Genomic DNA, 9,976 nt, shown 5'->3' with positions numbered 1-9,976 from the left:
ACTCACGCTTTTGTTGGACAATCTTTGCATGTCCTTTGCCAAGCATATTTCCCAATCTTGAACCGTCTTATTTTCTCAATCTGAATTCGGCCCGTTCCTCCATAGCAAACTTATGAGCTGCACTTACATGGTGGGTTTTGAAAGCTGTTGTAGCTTTCTGCCAGTTGTGGTAACCAGTGACAGTGAAGGTAGACTCAGAATAGAACCCATGTCCTCCATACAGGAAATGCCTGCATGTAAAGCAGAACGTAGTATCTTTCGTGATGGAATATTCCAGTCAGTCAAACCAGCCACGAATAAAACTCCTTTGCTGATTGCCAAACTGTTGCGAGCAGTGAAGGGTACTTTCTCAATGCTGGCCGATGGGGTCCTTCCTCAGGCTGCTGGCTAACATCGCTAATAGTATTCCCACTAGCACTAAAGGCAGCTTCATCCACGTTCTCTTCCAAATCCCGCTCCATTTCTTGTTCCTCTACTTCACCCTCACACTCCTTCGATGAACTGCTGTCGTCCTCATCCCCACTTACTTCTTTCCTCATGTCACTTTCAATTAAGACAGGCTCAGGCTGAGACACCACAGGCTGAGATTCCTCTGGATGAGGTCATTCTCTCACTAAAAATCGATCCATTTTTCACGCCGCCAAAATAATACATGTGCCAGGCCCATGCTAACTTGTAAAAGCACTGTGTGTGTGTGTGTGTGTGTGTGTGTGTGTGTGGCATCCGCTAGTCTCGCGAGACCATGGATCTGCGCCTGGATGTATACTATCAATCTCTCGCATGAGTAAAAGTGAGTGACATCACCACCTTAAGTGATCTTAGATCAGTTTAACTGATCGGAGGACAGCAAAGGCAAGACATTGACAATGAACAAAGTGTAGAATAGATCTGACAGAGTTTATAACTTTATTGCTGCGTGGGTGCTATGGTAATTGGGGGATCTGTTTCACTAGATCAACTGGAGAAAGAAGCTGTATTCAAAACTATACAGAGAAAGCAAAGCAGCTGCAATTTGTATGTGAAATTTCAGTTAATTTCTTGGTGGTGCTATGCTGGTGCTATTGCAATTTCTGCTGGGGCTATAGCACCAGCTAGCACCACCTTAGCACCGCCCCTGGACAGCACTGTTTGAAGGCAGTCCATCATCTGCACTAGGTGTCGGTGCTGATTTTGTTCATTTACAGTCAATCAGAAGAACATGGCAAAGTACACTGGATTAATTCCTCTATCGATAAATATTAGGAACTAATACACAGTTTTATAGTGCTACTAGTACTGTACTGGTAGTGTTCTAATTTGTTCTGTACTTGATTTAAACACAAGTACACAAGTAGTTTGTCTTTTTTATACCTTCGTAACTATTTCCATGAAACATCTGCTCATTGGGGCAGATACTTAACTGGGCCAAAATGTAATGATCTCAATGAGTCCCGATTAGCCAGAATCCGCTGTATTTCTTAAATCATGATGGTAATCTAATGCCAATCAGTTCACATCTTTGAAAAATATAGAAGATATAGTTAACTGTTTGAAGGGGTTTGAAAGGGTTTTCACTCACCAATGCCCTTGTGCTGTTTAATTTACTGTAGTCTGCTGTCATTGCCAATACAGCATCAATTAAGAACTCCTTGAATGTCTATTTTAACAGAATGCTGTAAACCTTTTACATTCCTGCCAAAGAACCACCACTGAGAAAGTGCTTCAATATCACACATTCTGTTGCAACAGTTGTTCATGCTTTCACAGTTATGATCCTTGCTCATTATTGTTTGAACAAATTTTATTTGAAAAGTTAGTGAGCACTATCTATGGTTTGGGTTTTCCAACACACGTGGGCACTCCCCTGAACTCCTACCTTTCAGTTCAAACATCTTCCTGCTTCACTGCGTCCGTCTCAGCACTGGATAGTCTCTGATCACAACCACGCACTGTTAAGTATTTGTGACATTGAAACCCTTGTCATGCTCTTTAAAAGTAAGTAACTTTGAAAGTGCTATAAACTGTTACCAAGTCTTGAGAACATGAGTTATAGGCAAAGGCTGAATATGTTAAGACTTGACTCCATGGAGCGTAGGAGAATGAGAGATTTGATTGAGGTATACAAAATTGGGGGTGGGGAGGGATAGGTAAGTGCAAGCAGACGTTTTTACTGAGGTTGTGGTCAAGTGGTTAAGGTGTTCGTCTAGTGATTTGAAGGTCGCTAGTTCGAGCGTTGGCTGAGGCAGCGTGTTGTGTCCTTGAGCAAGGCACTTAACCACACATTGCTCTGTAACGACACTGGTGCCAAGCTGTATGGGTCCGAATGCCCTTCCCTTGGACAACATCGGTGCCGTGGAGAGGGGAGACTTGCAGCATGGGCAACTGCCGGTCTTCCATACAACCTTGCCCGGGCCTGCGCCCTGGAAACCTTCCAAGGCGTGAATCCATGGTCTCATGAGACTAACGGATGCCTGTGAATGAGACTAGAACTAGAGATCATGGGTTAAAGGTGAAAGGTGAAATGCTTAAGAGGAACATGAAGGAGAACTACTTCACTCGGAGGGTGCTGAGGGTGTGGAGCAAGCTGCCAGTGCAAGCATTGGATGTAGGTTCAATATCAACATATAAGATAAATTTGGATAGGTACAGAGATGAGAGGGGTATGGAGGGCTATAGTCTGGGTGTAGATCCATGGAACTAGGCAGATTAAATAGTTTGGCACAGACTAGTTTAGGCCAAAGAGCCTGACTCAGTGGCGTGGTGCTCTTTGACTCTATGACTGTGACTCTGCAAGTGGAATGCTCCATAGCAAATGATATTTGTTAATCATGCATTGTGACAACTACTTAGCAATAGGGAGAACCTTCTTGCCAATCTTCAGATGTGGGTGTTGTTCAGTGTGACAACTGGACCAGATCACTTTCACTGGACATAATGGTGATCGTTCGAGTCGTGAATGATGTTCTCTTAAGGGGTTATTCCCCTAAAGGGAATGCCTGTGCTGCTTTGCTTTAACACGGGAAGCCTAATGCATGGGCACATATTCCTTGACAGATCAGGGTCAGGGTCCCGTGGCATGGTATGCAAGCTGATTGGGGATTCTTCACTGCTGCAGTGTTCCTCCATCTTCACTGTTGTAGTGGTGCGTCATCATCTTCTGCCAGTTCCACTGATGAGGTCTTGGCTGGATTGCTCTTTGTCTGAAAATTCTCCCTTGACCTTACCATCATGGGTGACCCTACCAGGAGCTAAGTTCCAGATGGCATTGCTCTTGGGATCTCAGGATCTCAAGACTCTTCAACACAACAAAGTGATGATCCTTGGAGAAGATTCACTGGACATTAATGACGACAATTTGTGAAAACATCATCAGCACATGGAAATAACTCGGAAACTGTGTAGCTTAGGTGGTTGGTGGTTGAGTTGAGTTGCTTTCTGACTTTGGCAATCCACTTGCAAACGTTTCGTCACCATATATAAAGGCCAAGCATTCAAGAGGACAAGTGAACAGCGCACTGATGACGTCTCCTGGTATGGTGACGAAATGGTTACAAATGGATTGCCAAGATGGAAGAACTGCTCAACCCAATCGCTGGAAAGCAGAGGGCAGATGTTTGTCCATTTCCACAATGTGGAATGAAGTATAAACATAAACTGTGCAAAGTTTTGCCATATGTTAATTGTTAACAAATGCATCTAATCCTGCATTTCACCATGAATTTCACCAGTGAGTAATTTTATAAAAGAAATTCAATCCTGAGAAGTGCAGATGGCTTCTTGACAGTACATAAATAATTAGACATTGCATTTTCCGTTCAGTGTGCGATAGGAAATCTGAACCCGTAGCACTCCATTGAATACCATTGGGCTATTAATTTTAAACTTCATTTTGAGTTATAACAGCTTTAAGCAGCCTAGACTGCTGCTTCTAGAAACATCCTGCCAGCATGGCAATGTGCTGTGAAAATGCTTTGTTTTTTTTTAACAGCTTCACTTCATAACTACAGCGATGCACAGATGTCCAATATGTTTGTATTCTGGTTTGCAAGTTATTAATTTTTGAATAAGGAATAAATTTCCTGATAAAGATATTTTAAACACATGGGTTGGAAATTCTCTTGTGGAGCACAAGAGATTCTGCAGATGTTGGAAATCCAGAGTGACACATACAAAGTGCTGGAGGAACTCAGCAGGTCAGGCAGCACCTTCTGGGGTTCCCAACCTCCTTAATGCCACGGAGCCTTGCCATCAACTGACAAGTCTGTGAATCCGTGAAGTAATAAAGAGTCGAGGTTTGGGACTGAGACCCTTCATCAGGACTTGATGAAGGTTCTTGGCGTGAAACATCGACTGTTTCTTCCCCTCCATAGATGCCGCCTGACCAGCTGAGTTCCTCATGCATTTTGTGTGCATCACTCTCATGGGGCACAGTGCTTTTCTTTGCCATGTATGAGAATTTAATCCAAAACCGGGTCGCTGAACCAAAGAGGGTTCCTCTGTGCAGGGGAAAGGGATGGCAGCAGATTCGGCCCGGTCCTGTGGGTACAAGACAGACCGTAGATCCTGGGCACAGACTGTGCTGTCACTGGGCAGCATGCAATTAGACGTCACTTGTGCAAAATTGAAAGCAAAGCCAAAGGATATGGCAGAGCAGGGCAGTCATGTGGAAGACGATCATAACTTGATTGATGAGTTCTGCTTCTGTATTAATAAAAGGAAGTTTGGTTGCCAGCTACAGATTATGTTATTCTTGGTCTTATAGTTGTATTCTCACAGCGTACTGTGGGGAGCATTCTGCCTGACTGAATCACCACCAGCTGCAATGGAACTCTCACACGCAGGATCAGAAAAAGCTACTGAGGGTTCTAAACTCAGCCAGCGTCTTCACGGACACAACCCTCCCCACGGTTGAGGACATCTTCAAAAGGCAGTGCCTCAGGAATGAAGCTAAGAACCCTCACTATCCAGGTCATGCCCTCTTCTCGTTACGACCTTCGGCGAAGAGGCACAGAAGCCTGAAGACCCACACTCAGCATTTTGGGAATAGCTTCTTCCCCGGAGACATCAGATCTCTGAGCAGTCCATGAACCTCACTACTCTGCTCCTTTTTGCATTATTCATTTATTCTTTAATATATCTCTCATTGTGACTCATAGTAATTTTTTATTCACTGCACTGTACTGCTACTGCAAAACAACAAATTTCACAACATATCCCAGTGATAATAAACCAGATTCTGGTTCTCTCTCAATGCTTACCCTATCCTACACTTCCTGCCTCATAAGTGTCAAGCCCACAACCCCACCCCCAGGCTCCAATGGAGTGTGAACAATATTCCAGACCCATGAAGCGCCATTCTCCGATGTTATGTTCTTTGTAGCTCGGTCCCTCATTGCCCCATTCCTGATGCCCCTCCCTGAAACACTGGACTCCGATTCGTAATTCTCATGGTCTCATAGCTCAGTAGTATCGAGGTTAATGCAATACTTCACAGTGCCAGTCACCCACGTTCAATTAGGAATTTGTATATTATCTCCATGACTGCCTGGGTATCCTCTAGGAGCTCCAGTTTCCTCCCACACGCTAGAGTTAGCAATTTGTGGGCACGCTACGTTGGCGCTGGAAGCATGGCGACACTCGCGAGCTGCCCCCGCTCGTGCCAGGACTGTGTCGTTGACGGAAATCATGCATTTCACTGTATGCTTCAATGTTTACATGTACATGGTGACAACTATTATCTGCAAATGGAGAAGGGGTAAGATGAGGGGATACACATTCCAGTCCGCATCCAGGGATCAGAAGTGGAGAAAGTGAGCAATTTAAAGTTTCTGGGTGTCAATATCGCTGAGGACCAAGCCTGAACCCAACACAATGATGCAGCTATCAAGAAGGCAAGACAGCGGCTATATTTCATTAGGAGTTTGAGGAGATTTGGTATGTCACACAAGCCACTCGCGAATTTCTACAGATGTACGGTGAAGAGCATTCTAACTGACTGCATCACTGTCCGGTACGGGGGTAGTGGGGGCGGGGGGGACTACTGCGCAGGATCAAAGTAAGCTGCAGAAAATTGTAAACTTAGTCAGCTCCATCTTGGGCGTTAGCCTCTGTAGATCCAGGACATCTTCAAAGAGCAGAGCCTGAGAAAGGCGCCGTCAATCATTAAAGACCCCCATCACCCAGGGCATCCTCTCTTCTCACTGTTACCATCAGGTAGGAGGTACAGAAGCCTGAAGGCACACACTCAATGATTCAGGAACAGCTTCTTCCCCTCTGCCATCAGATTTCTGAATGGACATTGAACCCATGAACACTACTTCACTACTTCTCTATTTTGATATTTTTTGCTCTACTTATTTAACTTAACTACTCTTTATATAAATTCCCCCTTGTACCTACTTCAAAGCACCTTAAAACTATGCTCCCTCATGTTAGCCATTTCAGCTCTGGGAAAAAGTCTCTGACTATCCACACGATCAATGCCTCTCATCATCTTATACACCTCTATCAGGTCACCTCTCATCCTCCATTGCTCCGGGGAGAAAAGGCCAAGTTTACTCAGTCTATTCTCATAAGGCATGCCCTGCAATCCAAGCAACATCCTTGTAAATCTCCTCTGCACTCTCTCTGTAGTTTGATGCCCTGATTAACTTATCCCAGATACATAAGTTTCTGATGCCCCTTCACAAATTCCTTCAAGTCTCAGTTCTCCATAAACTACCATCCCCCACCACCAGCTGCATTCTCCATCCTGCCCTGTGATCCCTCAGCTTACACATCCACCATTCCCCAATGATTGTGCAAGTATTAACCTTGTCATGGCATCTGGAGCTGGACAATAAATAGATCCATCAAGATATGCAGCACACATTTAGTGCACTGCTTGCACCAACCGTGAAATCCTGTTAAAGGGTTCCACCCTTAAATGTTGACTTTTTAGTCCCCTCCATAGATGCTGCCTGACCTGCTGAGTTCCTCCAGCATTGTGTGTGTGTGTGTGTGTGTCTGTGTGTGTGTCTCTGTGTGTGTGTGTGTGTGTGTGTGTGTGTGTGTGTGTGTGTGTGTGTTGCTCCAGATTTACAGCACCTGCAGTCACTCGTGTTACTAATTTGTCAATGTCTTTCTTTGGTTCTGAATATAGATAGATAGATAGATATACCTTATTGATCCTGAGGGAAATTGGGTTTCGGTACAACCGCACCAACCAAGAATAGAGCATAAATATAGCAATACAAAAACCACAAACAATCAAACAACAAAATGCAAACTATGCCAGATGGAAAATAAGTCCAGGACCAGTCTATTGGCTCAGGGTGTCTGACCCTCCACGGGAGGAGCTGCAAGTTTGATGGCCACAGGCAGGAACGACCTCCCAGTGTTGTATCTCGGTGGAATATGGCCGAAGTCCAACAGTAAAAAGTTCAATATCTGGTCTACAAACACGTTCCTCAATCGTAATATGACCTGGATTGCACCATCTGTTGTTAACCAGAACAGTAAGCACCCAACTCCTTTATGTTTACCGCTCTCAGTGCACTTCCGGTCAGCCCGAACGGTCTGGAAGCCGTCCATGGAAAAGTTTTCATCGGGTATGTCCTCGTACAGCCCCGTTCCAGTGAAACACATAACATTGTACTCCCAAAATGTTCTCTGATGCCTGGCTAGGGCCGTGAACTTCATTCAACTTTCCAGAAAACTTGCATTGAACAAATTGCCAAAGCAACATCCACCAATTTACATGAATCCTATATGAGTCCCAGGGTTTGTTCTCCCCAACTCCTCTCAGATTCTACTATTACCTGCATTCTAGGGCAACCTAAAGAGAGTGATTAACCCACCAATCACCTCTCTTTGGGTGTGGAAATCAGAGACTTGGGGGGACCCACGTGGTCACAGTGAATGTGCAGCTTCTGCTCTCCATCCATCATCAAGGACCCCCACCACCCAGGCCATGCTCTCTTCTCTTTGTTGCCATCAGGAAGGAGGTACAGGAGCCTTAAGTCCCACACCACCAAGTTCAGGAACAGTATAGTCATCAGGCTTTTGAACCAGAATAGAGGACTTCACTCACTCCAACACCAAACTGATTCCATAACTTATGAATTTAGTTTCAAGGACCTTAAGCTCATGTTGTCAATATTTGTTACTTATTTATTATTCTTATTATTTTATCTTTATTATATTGGCACAATTGTTGTCTTTTGGGCATTGATTGCTTTTCTGTCTTTGTTTCCACTATTGCACCTAATTGGTCCTATTCTCACACAGCTTATCCTCTTGCTTTTCACAGACTTGTAGAATGCCTTGGGGTTTTCCTTAATCCTGCTTGCCAAGACATTCTCATGGCCCCTTCTAGCTCTTCTAATTTCATTCTTGAGCTCCTTCCTGGCACCCTTGTAATTTTCTAGAGCTCTAACAGTAGCTAGTTTCTTGCTTTTCTTTTCTTCTTAACTATATTTTCCACATCCTTTGTACACCTTGGTTCTTTTATCCTACCATTCTTTCCCTGCCTCAATGGAATATATTTATGCAGAACACCATGCAAATGTTCCCTGAACGTTTGCCACATTTCTGCCGTGCATTTCCCTGAGAACATCTGCTCCCAAATTCCTGCCTAATAGCATCATATTTCCCCCTACCCCAATTAAATGTTTTCCCAAATTGTCTACTCCTATCCCTTTCCAGTGCTATGGTAAAGGAGATAGAGTTGTAATCACTACCTCCAAAATGCTCTCTCACCAAGAGATCTGGTACCTGACCAGGTTCATTTCCCAATACCAGATCAAGTACCGCCTCTGCTCTAGTTGGCTTATCTACATATTGCATCAGGAAACCTTCCTGAACACACTTAACAATCTCCACCCCATTCAAACCTCTTGCTCTAAGGAGGCAGGGAGAGGAGAATCATGGTTAGGAAAAGGGGAAGGGTGAAGGGAGGGAGAGAGAAGCACATTCTGTAATGATCAATAAACCAACTGTTTGGAATCAAATGACCTTGCCTGGTGTCTCAGGGCTGGGGGTGTCTGCTGCACCCACGACACCCCCCACCCTGGCACTTCTTCTCAGCCACCTCACACTCCTCCCATGGCGCTCCACCCTCACTATTCCCAAAGTCCTTTGCTCCTTCCAGATTTACCAACTTGCTTTCCACTCCACATTAACGAATACAGTACCGTGCAAAAGTCTTGGGCACCCTAGCTACAATAAATATAAGTGCCTAAGACTTTTGCACAGTACTGCATCTTCCATAGAACACATTGCCATTGCAGAGTAAAATCTTCTGAGACATTTGGCTCACTAAAAGAGTTTAACATCAAATTGAACCATAAACTAAATAACTTCAATCGCATGTGTGTTACCCGAGGCAGGTAGATGGTAAGAAGTATAGAAGGCCTTTACAGAATGGTAGTTAAGAGGATGTTTCCAATATGGGGGAGTCAAGGATCAGAGGGAACAGCCTCAGAATTCAAGGACCAGAGGTGAGGAGGAATTTCTTTAAACAGAAGGTGGTGAATCTGTCAAATTCATTGCCTAATATGGCTGTGGAGGCACTGTTCCCTCTAAGCTGCGCGGATGTACGGAGCACATTAACTGAAATGCTCCCGAACACATAGCCTTTTTTGGCACACAGATGGAATTTTCTTTTATATAATGTTTTGTTAAAGAGCCTTTCAGATTTTAAGCTGTGTTTTTAGAGCAATGGTTGGTTTCACGCAGCTGTAAAAGAAATTAGAGGGAACGGTGTGTGGAGGCCAAGTCATTGGGAGTATTTAAAGCAAAGGTTGACAAGTTCTTGGGCATAAAATTGTCAAAAACTACAGGGATAAGGCAGAAGAATGGGATAGTAACCATAATTGAATGGTGGAGCAGACTCGTTGGACAGAATGGCCTAATTCTGATCCAGTGTTTTATAGATTGGATAGCCAGTGCCTTTTACCCAGGGGGAAATAGCTATTATGAGGAGTCATAATTTTAAGGTGACACTCACAACACGCTG

The sequence above is a fragment of the Mobula hypostoma genome, chromosome 16 (genome assembly GCF_963921235.1).
Source record: "Mobula hypostoma chromosome 16, sMobHyp1.1, whole genome shotgun sequence".
NCBI lineage: Eukaryota > Metazoa > Chordata > Chondrichthyes > Myliobatiformes > Myliobatidae > Mobula > Mobula hypostoma.
Note: the sequence above shows the minus strand (reverse complement) of the source record.